Genomic DNA, 17,085 nt, shown 5'->3' on the forward strand with positions numbered 1-17,085 from the left:
CAAATAGACACACACGGCAGGTAGGAGCGTAATGATATTTGTACGTGGATCTATACTTGGATTGATTACGAGGGCATCTGCCTACACTTGAGACACAGAAACAGAATGATAAAGGCCAGACATCGCCAGTCCGACAAGACTGCGTGGTGTGCGTACTGACTCTGGGACCCTATCCCATACACCCGTGTCCAATCTCAGGGGCAGGGGGCTGCCGTGGACACACTGGGAACCACGACCACAGACATCATTTCCTCTTAGAATACCATGCTGCCTTCACGTGTAAAACCAACGCCATAAGGCCACACGTGACCACATCTGTTTAGGGTTCATTCTGGTTCAGTGAACCGTGGGCTTTCTTCACGCACCTATAAACAACCCTGTTTGATTTCACAGGAGGTAAAGTGGATGACCAGGCCACGGAAGCTCGGATTCAGAAGTCGCGGGGAGAACACATTCCTTTCCTCCTCTGCTCTATGCAGAGGCTGGACGGGATCCACCCAGACCGAAGCGAACCAAGCACAGCCACCTCCCCTGGAAAAGGCGGAGGAAGTCAGGGTGTAGAATAGGTGAGGGGTGGAGAATGTTACCGCTGAGAGAGCGAGGACACGGTGTGCGGTTTGCGACGCCGAATACAGAAAGGGCCGTCTCGCGGTAGAGAGACGCAGGCGTCGTGGCACCGGAGGACTCCCCTGGGACTCACGGGCAGAGATGCCTTTGACTCGCGTTGCCCCTAACGCAACGGGCTACCTCGCGAGGCAGAGACTCCGCTGCTCCTGGAGAAGGTCCTTGAGAGATCCGTGAGCAGGGAGGGGTCCGCAAGGAACGTACCACAGCAGGACAAGCCAGGTAGGGACCCGGGCACACTGGACGGTCGATGCCCCACCCGGACGGGACAGCACCTACGCGGCTGCAGCTACAGCTACGACGACGTGTCCTTTCGCGAGGGCGCGATGCCAGGCTTCGCTAGGTCTTGCAACATTGGAGAAGCAGCAGGAAGCCCAGGTTTCCACGTGAAAACCCCCGAGTGTTCAGTACGGGCCAACGATGGTCAGAAATGCTTCCACACGTAAGAAACAGACCAAACGGAACGCACCTTCACCCTGCAGGCAAACGTCACGGACCTTTGGTTGTCACGATTCACGTGTCCAGAATCTCAAAGGACTCCACCAGGCTTTCCCAACCAACCTCACCACTCTTGACATTTGGGACCAGAGAATTCTGTGCGGCGAGGCTGTCCTGGGCGGTGTAGGCTGGTCAGCAGCATCCCCGGCCTGTGTCGCCAGATGCCAGGAGCACCCCACGCCCGAGCCAAGTCACGACAAAACACAGAAACGTTTGTCTCCGGCCATTGCCAAATGTCCCCCCGGGGGCCATCCCTGGCAGGAGCCCCCGGACGAGAGCAACATCCAACCCCTAGCTTCCAGGATTTTGTGGAAGCGTCGTCACACAGAATTCTAACACGGGGTCTCTGAAACAAAGAGTTGCCTGCGTGAAGGAAGGACTCCTATCTGCTTTGGAAGCAGAACCCCGGTTTCTGATGAACGGCAGCGCTCTTCTTAACTAGCCCGATGACCTCTCTGAGGCCTCGCTTCCTCATCATGAAACCAGGAATAAAGCACATCACCTCTGGGAGTTGCTGTGGAGAAGGCCGTGAGAGACTTGACTCAAAAGCATCTAGCCCAGCAAGTCAGCAAGCACCAAAGACATTTCATCCACACGAACCCTTCCCTGGCGGGCAGCCGGCCCAGTGTCTACAGTCGGAAACACACGGGGTCCGGAGTCACACCCTGGCCCCAAGTCCTGCCTCGGCCACTCGCTGGCCGGGCAGACAACGGCAGGTCATTTTTCTTCTCTCTAAACCAGAAATGATAACAAGCGCCAGCAGGTGAGACCAGGCCAGGTGGTTCGGTACAGCGCTTGGTAAACCAAACCAGGAGACAAGTAGTGATGATTGCTACTCTCGGATCTCTGAAACGTTTCTGTAAAGGAAAGGACGAGCTCGTCGACAAACCCAAGAACTCGGAAGGTAGTCATCGGAGGGTGGGGTGCAGGAGGAAAAGGAGAAAAAAGTCACCACAGGAATCTCCACCTCCCCAACCTTTTACACAAGCAACTGCCCGCTGGGGACCCACAGACCAACTGTGGCCACAGATGTATTTTGTTTAGTCCCGCTCAGGGTCCTGGTGGTTGTTTTCAATTGGCATTAAATGCCACCTAATCTTCATGAAAATCCAGAAGGAGTTGGGCCTTTCTCAACAACTCCAAAGGTCGGGCCCGACGGCGGGCCCAGATTCTCACGCGGCCCTTTGGTGAGACAGGCACCGTCGGGTCCCCCACGGCCCTCACCTGGTCTAGGTCGCTCTTATTTTCTTTATTCATTCTTATTAGCCCGGCCCCCTGAGGCTTGGAGTGTGCAACCCTGACTTACGTAAAGGCTACTATCTAGGAGAACATTCAGGCCTCCAGGGAGAGCTTCGATCTCGGCAGAATCCCACATCCAAAGAGACACTCCCTTCCAGAGCCTCACCCGCGTACTCGACTCTGCTATGAGGCCCCCAGATTCCTGTCCTCCCGGACTCATCGACCTCACGACCAAACGCTCAGGTTCCTCACCTCGGTGCACCCCTTCCTCCACACCCTCCACGCCAACGGCCATCCGCAGCTACTGGATTCTCTGCGTCCCGGATTTCCAAGAAGCTCTTTCTTTCCTTTTAGCAGGACTAGAAAAGACCACACTTCCTGCCTCCTGCTGGGTTACCTTGCGGGGGGGGGGGGGGGGGGAGGGGGCTCGGCACTCTCCCATTCTAGGCCCCTGTGGCTGGGGTGGGGCTGACTCCATTTCCATGCCCAGGGAAAGGCCACTGACCCCATCAGATACCTTCACAGTCAATCCTGGGGCTCTGGCCACAGTGAAAGGTATTCTTTGTCCCTCTGGGACTTGAACTGAAGATGTTGGAAGCCGGGGGGTGGAGGGGTGGGGTGGGGGGCGATTCCTCCTTGTGACACAGCTTACCTAAAGAGTGGAACCCCTGCATCCAGCCCTGGCTGCAACTATATTGCTTTTGGACTCTTTTCCTCACATAGGAGCCAATCAAATTCGCAGCTTGGCTCATAACAATTCCAGTCGGTTTGGTTTTGTGTGTTTTTTTCTTTTTTCGTCATCGAGACAGAGAGCGGGGAAGGGGCAGAGACAGAAAATCCCAAGCAGGCTCCGCACCACTGGCACAGAGCTTGACGTGGGCGGGGCTTCATCCCAGGAACTGTGAGATCATGACCTGAGCTGAAATCAAGAGCAGGATATTCAGCCAACTGAGCCACCCAGGCGCCCCTCGAGGTGGGTTTACTGACAATCAAAAGAGACCTACGGGGCACCTGGGTGGCTCACTGGGTTAGGTGTCTGACTTCGGCTCAGGTCAGGATCTCTCGGTTCGTGGGTTTGAGGCCCGCGTCAGGCTCTGTGCTGACATATCGGAGCCTGGAGCCTGCTTCGGATTCTGTGTTTCCCTCTCTCTCTGCCTCTCCCCCGCTCATGTTCTGTCTACCCTTTCTCTCAAAAATAAATAAAAAAAAAAAAAAAAAAAAAAAGGGGACCTACTCAATACAGCAGAAGTTTGAAAGAGTGTTGAAAGATGGAGGGGAAAGGCTCTGGTCAAATTTTCTCCCGTTTCTTTTTTTTGTTTTGTTGTGTTGTGTTACCTCTCTCCTTCCAGTAAGAGTAGAGTTTCCCTTAGTGTGTTCGCCATCCCTCTGTAAGGAGGACTTACCTCACGGTGTATAATCATTTTTGCTTGCCTACCTCTTCCACAAGTCTGTGGAGCCCCTTCAGGGCAGAAGCTGCGTTTGTATTCACTTGGATTCTTTTCTACTTTCCTCAACGGCACATAATTTGGGCTCGATAAGGGTCTCTTGAACGCATGAATCAACCATCGTAATTCTCTTCTTTGGGATACCCCACTCAAGAGACCACTGCATCGTCCTCGCGCCTGTGATACACAAACCATCTTCCGAAACAGACTCATGCACCCATTGTCCACAAACTGCATCATGAGAACTCACTTCTTCTACCCATTACGAATTCTCCCACATGTCCATCCCACAGAACCTCACGGTGGGGTGACTCACGAGGTCCTCATTGTTCGGAAGAGAATATTTCCTCGCAAGACACCATTCAGAACTCTGTGCATCCGTAACAGACACAATGGGCGAGCCACTCACACACAGAATATCACTCTTGGCTGCGGCGGGGGGGGGGGGGGGAAGGTAACTTCTCTGCTTTCTAGCTTTCCTCTGGACCCCAATACCCCCCAAATCCCAATCCCGATGCCTACGCCAATAACACACAATTACAATTCTAGGCTCTCTCTCACCTCCCTTTTTCCTCCCTAGTCCTTCGTCATTCTTGACATGGAAAAAATACAAACTTATCGAGGGAGTCAGCAGCAGTAAAGCCAAAGCTTCCCCAGGAAACAGTTTTGGCTTTGGGAGCAGAAATGGCCACACCCCTAATAGCTCTGTAACAGCTGCTGCTTCCACTGGCATCTAGCAAGAAAGATTTTCAAACAGAGTCAAAGGTCAGGGCCAGAATTACACTGCTAGCACGAATCACCATTTACTCTATCCAGCTTTCATTTTCCCATTCTTGGGCTCACACCACCGGAGCGATCTGGTACGATCTAGATGTGTGCTAGACTGACAAATGTTTCTGGAGAATCGACCTTATGACAGGAGCCACAGCAGAGCTGGCCAATGAAACAGAAAGACGGCAAGGACTCTCAAGGCGTTCAGTCTAATGGAGAATACCAACAAGTAAACAGGCCTTGCATTATAGAAAAACAGGTGCTATGCGGACGTACGTAAGTGGCCAGGACAGGGACTCCCAATCCACGTTGGAGCATCACAGAAGGTCTTTTAGAGGCAGTGACCTTTGCCTGGACACCGAAAGAATGAGTAGGAGGCAGGTCTAGGGCAGGTGAGGTGAATGGAGCTTTGGAGACTTCCAGGTAGAGGCTAACAGGGAAGAAGGTTCGGCGGCCTCTGGCAACCGAAAGGAGGCACACATGGCTGTAATTCGGCAGCGTGAAGAGAGAAGCTGCCACAGAGGAAGCCGGAGCCAAAGAGACCCTGAGTGGCTTGATAGCTTGAAAAGTCTCAGAACTTTGTGCAAACAGAGCAAACACCCCTTTCCTCATGAGATGTACAAACTGACCAGAACGACAATGTGACACATGTCTCTTCAGAGTCACTAAATACTGATTTCACAATGCATGTTACTGAGAATGCTAAGGGGGTGGGGGTGGGGGGGGCGGAGAAAACTCCTAAGGAGTTATCTTGTAACTCGTTCACAGATGCCTGGTTGAAGCTTTGGGCCACACGACTATTCCGTCTGCCTTCCTCTTGGCACTCATTATTTCTATCATTTTCCTACAAATGACAGAAACGTAGGCACTGCTAGGCTCTAGGGACAGGGATCCACTCTGGAAACAGGATAAGTGCACACGGAGATAATAGGGTGGGGGTAGCAACGAAATTGAACAAAACTAAGCAAAACCTTGGCGGGGGGGGGAACGAAAGTGTAAAAGGCAAATACAGAAAGCTCCAGGGGAAGTAAAAGTATTTTCAGACACACACAGAAAAGAAGCGTCCCCACGTGCTGTGGCCAAACCAAACGCCCCCTTTTACTCAACTGTTGAAAACAAAGACGAAGAAAAAGCGATGTAAAAGTCACACTTTCATACCCCTTCTCAGAATAAACAGTCAGCGGGGACAGGACAGCTCACTGCCCTGAAAGACCTTGAAAGATTTACCCCAGAGAACACAGCACACGATGATCAACCTCCAGAGGCTCTCAAAACCACTACAAAGTCCGGTCTCTTCTGTCATTTCATAATCGATCGTTTCCTGTCAAGCATTAAAGCGATACCAGAGAAACCTGGAGAAGGATTTGCTCCCCAATCCAAAGTGAGAAAAGCTGTTTTGAGAGCCCCTCCTCTTTTTGTTTTTCCATTTGCCCAAGGCCTTTCCACAATTCTTTCCTCCCGGTTCCAAATGTCTACAGGTCAAGAACTTGAGCAACTACAGGGGCCACGGTTGGGAGACGGCACACCCTCCAAAGTGCCTCCAAGGGAGTCCTGAGTCTCACTAAGCGGCTCCGATGGGCTCTGATCGCCCCTTACTTATTGACTGCCCTCAGGCACTTGGAGGTGGACGGTCGGTGGGCAGCGGCCGGGCGACCCAGAAAGGCTGAGAATGCCGCCCCCAAGAGCACCGCGCCCGCCCGGCCTCGGGCACACCGGTTAGCCGAGTTTTCGCCCAAGGCAAAGCCCCGGGAGACGGGGGGAGGCCCGGGGAAAGCTTGGGTCCAGACCCCAGAGGACGATGCTCAGCGGGGCCGGGACAATGGGCGGCGGGGACCCGCGCGTGGGGCGTCCCGGGAGGCCGGCCCGCCCCACCGTTCCCGGGGGCTCAGGCGGCGGCCCTGAGCTGGGCGACAGGCCGCTGCGTGGCGCAGCCCTCGTCCCTGGCCCGCAGCGGACCCGGCGGGCGGCCGGGCCTGAGCGCGGGGCCGCGCGGGGCAGCGGGCCCGCCTCGGCCCCAGCCACGACCCCGACCCCCGTTCCCCGGCCCGCGCGCTCCCGGCAGGCCCGGCACGGCTCACTCACCTGCCCACGGTCTGCTTGGCGAGCTGCTTCACGCGTTTCAAGGGCAGCGGCAGCGGCGGCCCACGGGGCTCGGGCCTTGCGCGGCTACTTCGCTTCCGGGCCGAGGCGGCAGCGGCGGCGGCCGCGGCTTGCTGCTACGCCTGCGGCTGCTGCTGCGGCGGCGGCTGTGCCGGCTGCGGCTGCTACTGCGGCGGCTGCGGCGGCTGAGCGGCTGCGGCTGCTACTGCGGCGGCTGCTACTGCGGCGGCTGAGCGGCAGCGGCGGCGGCGGCCACGCCGGCTGCGGCTGCCACTGCGGCGGCTGCGGCGGCTGCGCCGGCTGCGGCTGCTACTGCGGCGGCTGCGGCGGCTGAGCGGCGGCGGCCGCGCCTGTTGCGGCTGCTACTGCGCCGGCTGCGGCTGCTGCGGCTGCTGCGCCGGCTGCGCCGGCTGCGGCTGCTACTGCGGCGGCTGCGGCGGCTGAGAGGCGGCGGCGGCGGCGGCCGCGCCTGCTGCGGCTGCTACTGCGCCGGCTGCGGCTGCTACTGCGGCGGCTGCGGCGGCTGAGCGGCGGCGGCGGCCGCGCCGGCTGCGGGTCGTACTGCGGCGGCTGCGGCGGCTGTTTCGGCGGCGGGTGCGGCGGCGGCGGCTGCTTCGGCGGCTGAGCGGCGTCTGAGGCGGCGGTGTCTGCGGCGGCGGCGGCGGCGTCTGCTCCCGGGCCGGAGCCCCGCCCTCACCGCGCGTCACTTCCAGCGGCTCAGCCCGCCGGGGGGTGGGGGGGGGGGGTCCGCGCGGGGCCGGGCTGGTAGAGGAGCGCCTGGCTCGGGCGCGGCGCGCGGCCTGGCTCCCCGCCGCCCGAGACCCCTCCGCCCCCCTCCACGCCCGCTCTGCCGAGCTCGCGGAGCCCCGCGTCCCGGCGCCACCGCGGATCCCGACTCCCGGCCCCGGCTAGGCCGCGCACCGGTGGGAGGGGGCGGCGGTTCGTGATCTCGCTGTTCCTGACTTGTAGCTGCGCGCTGGGCTCTGTGCTGCCGGCTCGGAGCTTGGAGCCTGCTTCGGATTCTGTGTCCCCCTCTCTCTCCGCCCCACCCCTGCTTGTGCTCTCTGTCTTTCAAAAATGAATAAACATAAAAAAACATTTAGGGGCGCCTGGGTGGCTCCGTCGGTTGAGCGTCCAACTTCGGCTCTGGTCATGATCTGGCAGTTTGTGAGTTTGAGCCCCGCGTCCGGTTCCGTGCAGACAGCTGGAAGCCTGGAGCCTGCTTCAGATCCTGTGTCTCCCTCTCTCTCTCTGCCCCTTCCCCGCCCATGCTCTGTCTCTGTCTCGCAAAAATGAATACACGTTAAAAAAAATTTTTTTTTTAATTAAAAAAAAACTGGCTACTTCTCTTGTTTGCAACAATTTTTTGATGTTTATTTTTCTTGTTTGAGAGTGAAAATGGGGGAGGGGCAGAGAGAGAGAGAGAGTGAATGAGAGAGAGGGAGAAAGAGGACCTGAAGCAGGTTCTGCGCTGACAGAGGGGGGGCTTGAACTCAAGAGCTGAGAGGTCACGAGCCACAAGATTGCAAGGCACGAGACCACAACCTGAGCCAAAGTCAGACGCTTACACTTGACCGAGCCACCAAGGCACCCCAAAACAGTGGTTACTTCTGACCAGGGTAGGTAGACACTGGTGGGTTTGGAGGCTGTGGCCAAAGGAAGACATATCCATATATTTGTCTACATGGGAGGAGAGTATTCCCCAACCGCTTTGTTTGGGTGGAGGCCCACTCCATGTGGTCTGATTTACAAGTCACAGCATAAATGGGCTGACGTAAAATTTATCAACAAGGAATATGTTGCCTCCAGAACCCCCAACATACGCAAAGATTTGAGACTCGTATGTCCTCAACAAACGTGTCCGACAAATGTCCTCACGGTAGGATGTCAGACATGCGAGGTCATACCTGTGCTCCCGGTAAGTGAAGACCCTGCCTGCCTGCAAAGATGACATGTGATAGCAGAAGGGTTTGGGTGCCCTGTGCATAACAAGGTAAAACATGTCCCCTTCAAGGTCAAGGGAAAGGTGGCTGAGAGGACATTGAAACCGGCGCTGAACAGAACCTATCAGCCAAATCTAGAAGAAAGAGCAAAATATTTACCGTCTTTAAATTTGTTGGGATCCCAGGTGTTTTAAGGGTAGCAGGGTTTCTACGGATAGAAATATAACTGAAAACAGTGGCTACTTATGGGGCACCTGGCTGGCTCGGTCGGTTGAGCGTCCCACTTCGGCTCGGGTCACGATCTCGCTCGCGGTCCTTGAGTTCGAGCCCGGCGACGGGCCCTGTGCTGACGGCTCAGAGCCTGGAGCCTGTTTCGGGTTGTGTGTCTCCCTCTCTCTGACCCTCCCCCGTTCATGCTCAGTCTCTCTCTGTCTCAAAAACCAATAAACGTAAAAAAAAAAGAAAAAGAAAAAAAAAAGAAATTAAAAAAAAATGAAATAAAACCTGAAAACGTCTGAATTCCAAAACGCATCTGGCCCCTAGGGTTTTGGAAAAAGGACCGTGGGCCTGCTGTACTTTTCACATCCACGTTGAAGCAAATAGACACACACGGCAGGTAGGAGCGTAATGATATTTGTACGTGGATCTATACTTGGATTGATTACGAGGGCATCTGCCTACACTTGAGACACAGAAACAGAATGATAAAGGCCAGACATCGCCAGTCCGACAAGACTGCGTGGTGTGCGTACTGACTCTGGGACCCTATCCCATACACCCGTGTCCAATCTCAGGGGCAGGGGGCTGCCGTGGACACACTGGGAACCACGACCACAGACATCATTTCCTCTTAGAATACCATGCTGCCTTCACGTGTAAAACCAACGCCATAAGGCCACACGTGACCACATCTGTTTAGGGTTCATTCTGGTTCAGTGAACCGTGGGCTTTCTTCACGCACCTATAAACAACCCTGTTTGATTTCACAGGAGGTAAAGTGGATGACCAGGCCACGGAAGCTCGGATTCAGAAGTCGCGGGGAGAACACATTCCTTTCCTCCTCTGCTCTATGCAGAGGCTGGATGGGATCCACCCAGACCGAAGCGAACCAAGCACAGCCACCTCCCCTGGAAAAGGCGGAGGAAGTCAGGGTGTAGAATAGGTGAGGGGTGGAGAATGTTACCGCTGAGAGAGCGAGGACACGGTGTGCGGTTTGCGACGCCGAATACAGAAAGGGCCGTCTCGCGGTAGAGAGACGCAGGCGTCGTGGCACCGGAGGACTCCCCTGGGACTCACGGGCAGAGATGCCTTTGACTCGCGTTGCCCCTAACGCAACGGGCTACCTCGCGAGGCAGAGACTCCGCTGCTCCTGGAGAAGGTCCTTGAGAGATCCGTGAGCAGGGAGGGGTCCGCAAGGAACGTACCACAGCAGGACAAGCCAGGTAGGGACCCGGGCACACTGGACGGTCGATGCCCCACCCGGACGGGACAGCACCTACGCGGCTGCAGCTACAGCTACGACGACGTGTCCTTTCGCGAGGGCGCGATGCCAGGCTTCGCTAGGTCTTGCAACATTGGAGAAGCAGCAGGAAGCCCAGGTTTCCACGTGAAAACCCCCGAGTGTTCAGTACGGGCCAACGATGGTCAGAAATGCTTCCACACGTAAGAAACAGACCAAACGGAACGCACCTTCACCCTGCAGGCAAACGTCACGGACCTTTGGTTGTCACGATTCACGTGTCCAGAATCTCAAAGGACTCCACCAGGCTTTCCCAACCAACCTCACCACTCTTGACATTTGGGACCAGAGAATTCTGTGCGGCGAGGCTGTCCTGGGCGGTGTAGGCTGGTCAGCAGCATCCCCGGCCTGTGTCGCCAGATGCCAGGAGCACCCCACGCCCGAGCCAAGTCACGACAAAACACAAAAACGTTTGTCTCCGGCCATTGCCAAATGTCCCCCCGGGGGCCATCCCTGGCAGGAGCCCCCGGACGAGAGCAGCATCCAACCCCTAGCTTCCAGGATTTTGTGGAAGCGTCGTCACACAGCATTCTAACACGGGGTCTCTGAAACAAAGAGTTGCCTGCGTGAAGGAAGGACTCCTATCTGCTTTGGAAGCAGAACCCCGGTTTCTGATGAACGGCAGCGCTCTTCTTAACTAGCCCGATGACCTCTCTGAGGCCTCGCTTCCTCATCATGAAACCAGGAATAAAGCACATCACCTCTGGGAGTTGCTGTGGAGAAGGCCGTGAGAGACTTGACTCAAAAGCATCTAGCCCAGCAAGTCAGCAAGCACCAAAGACATTTCATCCACACGAACCCTTCCCTGGCGGGCAGCCGGCCCAGTGTCTACAGTCGGAAACACACGGGGTCCGGAGTCACACCCTGGCCCCAAGTCCTGCCTCGGCCACTCGCTGGCCGGGCAGACAACGGCAGGTCATTTTTCTTCTCTCTAAACCAGAAATGATAACAAGCGCCAGCAGGTGAGACCAGGCCAGGTGGTTCGGTACAGCGCTTGGTAAACCAAACCAGGAGACAAGTAGTGATGATTGCTACTCTCGGATCTCTGAAACGTTTCTGTAAAGGAAAGGACGAGCTCGTCGACAAACCCAAGAACTCGGAAGGTAGTCATCGGAGGGTGGGGTGCAGGAGGAAAAGGAGAAAAAAGTCACCACAGGAATCTCCACCTCCCCAACCTTTTACACAAGCAACTGCCCGCTGGGGACCCACAGACCAACTGTGGCCACAGATGTATTTTGTTTAGTCCCGCTCAGGGTCCTGGTGGTTGTTTTCAATTGGCATTAAATGCCACCTAATCTTCATGAAAATCCAGAAGGAGTTGGGCCTTTCTCAACAACTCCAAAGGTCGGGCCCGACGGCGGGCCCAGATTCTCACGCGGCCCTTTGGTAAGACAGGCACCGTCGGGTCCCCCACGGCCCTCACCTGGTCTAGGTCGCTCTTATTTTATTTATTCTTATTAGCCCGGCCCCCTGAGGCTTGGAGTGTGCAACCCTGACTTACGTAAAAGCTACTATCTAGGAGAACATTCAGGCCTCCAGGGAGAGCTTCGATCTCGGCAGAATCCCACATCCAAAGAGACACTCCCTTCCAGAGCCTCACCCGCGTACTCGACTCTGCTATGAGGCCCCCAGATTCCTGTCCTCCCGGACTCATCGACCTCACGACCAAACGCTCAGGTTCCTCACCTCGGTGCACCCCTTCCTCCACACCCTCCACGCCAACGGCCATCCGCAGCTACTGGATTCTCTGCGTCCCGGATTTCCAAGAAGCTCTTTCTTTCCTTTTAGCAGGACTAGAAAAGACCACACTTCCTGCCTCCTGCTGGGTTACCTTGCGGGGGGGGGAGGGGGCTCGGCACTCTCCCATTCTAGGCCCCTGTGGCTGGGGTGGGGCTGACTCCATTTCCATGCCCAGGGAAAGGCCACTGACCCCATCAGATACCTTCACAGTCAATCCTGGGGCTCTGGCCACAGTGAAAGGTATTCTTTGTCCCTCTGGGACTTGAACTGAAGATGTTGGAAGCCGGGGGGTGGAGGGGTGGGGTGGGGGGCGATTCCTCCTTGTGACACAGCTTACCTAAAGAGTGGAACCCCTGCATCCAGCCCTGGCTGCAACTATATTGCTTTTGGACTCTTTTCCTCACATAGGAGCCAATCAAATTCGCAGCTTGGCTCATAACAATTCCAGTCGGTTTGGTTTTGTGTGTTTTTTTCTTTTTTCGTCATCGAGACAGAGAGCGGGGAAGGGGCAGAGACAGAAAATCCCAAGCAGGCTCCGCACCACTGGCACAGAGCTTGACGTGGGCGGGGCTTCATCCCAGGAACTGTGAGATCATGACCTGAGCTGAAATCAAGAGCAGGATATTCAGCCAACTGAGCCACCCAGGCGCCCCTCGAGGTGGGTTTACTGACAATCAAAAGAGACCTACGGGGCACCTGGGTGGCTCACTGGGTTAGGTGTCTGACTTCGGCTCAGGTCAGGATCTCTCGGTTCGTGGGTTTGAGGCCCGCGTCAGGCTCTGTGCTGACATATCGGAGCCTGGAGCCTGCTTCGGATTCTGTGTTTCCCTCTCTCTCTGCCTCTCCCCCGCTCATGTTCTGTCTACCCTTTCTCTCAAAAATAAATATTAAAAAAAAAAAAAAAAAAGGGGACCTACTCAATACAGCAGAAGTTTGAAAGAGTGTTGAAAGATGGAGGGGAAAGGCTCTGGTCAAATTTTCTCCCGTTTCTTTTTTTTGTTTTGTTGTGTTGTGTTACCTCTCTCCTTCCAGTAAGAGTAGAGTTTCCCTTAGTGTGTTCGCCATCCCTCTGTAAGGAGGACTTACCTCACGGTGTATAATCATTTTTGCTTGCCTACCTCTTCCACAAGTCTGTGGAGCCCCTTCAGGGCAGAAGCTGCGTTTGTATTCACTTGGATTCTTTTCTACTTTCCTCAACGGCACATAATTTGGGCTCGATAAGGGTCTCTTGAACGCATGAATCAACCATCGTAATTCTCTTCTTTGGGATACCCCACTCAAGAGACCACTGCATCGTCCTCGCGCCTGTGATACACAAACCATCTTCCGAAACAGACTCATGCACCCATTGTCCACAAACTGCATCATGAGAACTCACTTCTTCTACCCATTACGAATTCTCCCACATGTCCATCCCACAGAACCTCACGGTGGGGTGACTCACGAGGTCCTCATTGTTCGGAAGAGAATATTTCCTCGCAAGACACCATTCAGAACTCTGTGCATCCGTAACAGACACAATGGGCGAGCCACTCACACACAGAATATCACTCTTGGCTGCGGCGGGGGGGGGGGGGAAGGTAACTTCTCTGCTTTCTAGCTTTCCTCTGGACCCCAATACCCCCCAAATCCCAATCCCGATGCCTACGCCAATAACACACAATTACAATTCTAGGCTCTCTCTCACCTCCCTTTTTCCTCCCTAGTCCTTCGTCATTCTTGACGTGGAAAAAATACAAACTTATCGAGGGAGTCAGCAGCAGTAAAGCCAAAGCTTCCCCAGGAAACAGTTTTGGCTTTGGGAGCAGAAATGGCCACACCCCTAATAGCTCTGTAACAGCTGCTGCTTCCACTGGCATCTAGCAAGAAAGATTTTCAAACAGAGTCAAAGGTCAGGGCCAGAATTACACTGCTAGCACGAATCACCATTTACTCTATCCAGCTTTCATTTTCCCATTCTTGGGCTCACACCACCGGAGCGATCTGGTACGATCTAGATGTGTGCTAGACTGACAAATGTTTCTGGAGAATCGACCTTATGACAGGAGCCACAGCAGAGCTGGCCAATGAAACAGAAAGACGGCAAGGACTCTCAAGGCGTTCAGTCTAATGGAGAATACCAACAAGTAAACAGGCCTTGCATTATAGAAAAACAGGTGCTATGCGGACGTACGTAAGTGGCCAGGACAGGGACTCCCAATCCACGTTGGAGCATCACAGAAGGTCTTTTAGAGGCAGTGACCTTTGCCTGGACACCGAAAGAATGAGTAGGAGGCAGGTCTAGGGCAGGTGAGGTGAATGGAGCTTTGGAGACTTCCAGGTAGAGGCTAACAGGGAAGAAGGTTCGGCGGCCTCTGGCAACCGAAAGGAGGCACACATGGCTGTAATTCGGCAGCATGAAGAGAGAAGCTGCCACAGAGGAAGCCGGAGCCAAAGAGACCCTGAGTGGCTTGATAGCTTGAAAAGTCTCAGAACTTTGTGCAAACAGAGCAAACACCCCTTTCCTCATGAGATGTACAAACTGACCAGAACGACAATGTGACACATGTCTCTTCAGCGTCACTAAATACTGATTTCACAATGCATGTTACTGAGAATGCTAAGGGGGTGGGGGTGGGGGGGGCGGAGAAAACTCCTAAGGAGTTATCTTGTAACTCATTCACAGATGCCTGGTTGAAGCTTTGGGCCACACGACTATTCCGTCTGCCTTCCTCTTGGCACTCATTATTTCTATCATTTTCCTACAAATGACAGAAACGTAGGCACTGCTAGGCTCTAGGGACAGGGATCCACTCTGGAAACAGGATAAGTGCACACGGAGATAATAGGGTGGGGGTAGCAACGAAATTGAACAAAACTAAGCAAAACCTTGGCGGGGGGGGGAACGAAAGTGTAAAAGGCAAATACAGAAAGCTCCAGGGGAAGTAAAAGTATTTTCAGACACACACAGAAAAGAAGCGTCCCCACGTGCTGTGGCCAAACCAAACGCCCCCTTTTACTCAACTGTTGAAAACAAAGACGAAGAAAAAGCGATGTAAAAGTCACACTTTCATACCCCTTCTCAGAATACACAGTCAGCGGGGACAGGACAGCTCACTGCCCTGAAAGACCTTGAAAGATTTACCCCAGAGAACACAGCACACGATGATCAACCTCCAGAGGCTCTCAAAACCACTACAAAGTCCGGTCTCTTCTGTCATTTCATAATCGATCGTTTCCTGTCAAGCATTAAAGCGATACCAGAGAAACCTGGAGAAGGATTTGCTCCCCAATCCAAAGTGAGAAAAGCTGTTTTGAGAGCCCCTCCTCTTTTTGTTTTTCCATTTGCCCAAGGCCTTTCCACAATTCTTTCCTCCCGGTTCCAAATGTCTACAGGTCAAGAACTTGAGCAACCACAGGGGCCACGGTTGGGAGACGGCACACCCTCCAAAGTGCCTCCAAGGGAGTCCTGAGTCTCACTAAGCGGCTCCGATGGGCTCTGATCGCCCCTTACTTATTGACTGCCCTCAGGCACTTGGAGGTGGACGGTCGGTGGGCAGCGGCCGGGCGACCCGGAAAGGCTGAGAATGCCGCCCCCCAGAGCACCGCGCCCGCCCGGCCTCGGGCACACCGGTTAGCCGAGTTTTCGCCCAAGGCAAAGCCCCGGGAGACGGGGGGAGGCCCGGGGAAAGCTTGGGTCCAGACCCCAGAGGACGATGCTCAGCGGGGCCGGGACAATGGGCGGCGGGGACCCGCGCGTGGGGCGTCCCGGGAGGCCGGCCCGCCCCACCGTTCCCGGGGGCTCAGGCGGCGGCCCTGAGCTGGGCGACAGGCCGCTGCGTGGCGCAGCCCTCGTCCCTGGCCCGCAGCGGACCCAGCGGGCGGCCGGGCCTGAGCGCGGGGCCACGCGGGGCAGCGGGCCCGCCTCGGCCCCAGCCACGACCCCGACCCCCGTTCCCCGGCCCGCGCGCTCCCGGCCGGCCCGGCACGGCTCACTCACCTGCCCACGGTCTGCTTGGCGAGCTGCTTCACGCGGTTCAACGGCAGCGGCAGCGGCGGCCCACGGGGCTCGGGCCTTGCGCGGCTACTTCGCTTCCGGGCCGAGGCGGCAGCGGCGGCAGCGGCGGCGGCCGCGGCTTGCTGCTAAGCCTGCGGCTGCTGCTGCGGCGGCGGCTGTGCCGGCTGCGGCTGCTACTGCGGCGGCTGCGGCGGCTGAGCGGCTGCGGCTGCTACTGCGGCGGCTGCTACTGCGGCGGCTGAGCGGCAGCGGCGGCGGCGGCCACGCCGGCTGCGGCTGCCACTGCGGCGGCTGCGGCGGCTGCGCCGGCTGCGGCTGCTACTGCGGCGGCTGCGGCGGCTGAGCGGCGGCGGCCGCGCCTGTTGCGGCTGCTACTGCGGCGGCTGCGGCTGCTGCGGCTGCTGCGCCGGCTGCGGCTGCTACTGCGGCGGCTGCGGCGGCTGAGAGGCGGCGGCGGCGGCGGCCGCGCCTGCTGCAGCTGCTACTGCGCCGGCTGCGGCTGCTACTGCGGCGGCTGCGGCGGCTGAGCGGCGGCGGCGGCCGCGCCGGCTGCGGGTCGTACTGCGGCGGCTGCGGCGGCTGTTTCGGCGGCGGGTGCGGCGGCGGCGGCTGCTTCGGCGGCTGAGCGGCGTCTGAGGCGGCGTTGTCTGCGGCGGCGGCGGCGGCGTCTGCTCCCGGGCCGGAGCCCCGCCCTCACCGCGCGTCACTTCCAGCGGCTCAGCCCGCCGGGGGGTGGGGGGGGGGGGGCCGCGCGGGGCCGGGCTGTTAGAGGAGCGCCTGGCTCGGGCGCGGCGCGCGGCCTGGCTCCCCGCCGCCCGAGACCCCTCCGCCCCCCTCCCCGCCCGCTCCGCCGAGCTCGCGGAGCCCCGCGTCCCGGCGCCACCGCGGATCCTGACTCCCGGCCCCGACTAGGCCGCGCACCGGTGGGAGGGGGTGGCGGTTCGTGATCTCGCGGTTCCTGACTTGTAGCTGCGCGCTGGGCTCTGTGCTGCCGGCTCGGAGCTTGGAGCCTGCTTCGGATTCTGTGTCCCCCTCTCTCTCCGCCCCACCCCTGCTTGTGCTCTCTGTCTTTCAAAAATGAATAAACATAAAAAAACATTTAGGGGCGCCTGGGTGGCTCCGTCGGTTGAGCGTCCAACTTCGGCTCAGGTCATGATCTGGCAGTTTGTGAGTTTGAGCCCCGCGTCCGGTTCCGTGCAGACAGCTGGA

Source organism: Neofelis nebulosa, chromosome 18 (assembly GCF_028018385.1).
Source record: "Neofelis nebulosa isolate mNeoNeb1 chromosome 18, mNeoNeb1.pri, whole genome shotgun sequence".
Lineage (NCBI taxonomy): Eukaryota > Metazoa > Chordata > Mammalia > Carnivora > Felidae > Neofelis > Neofelis nebulosa.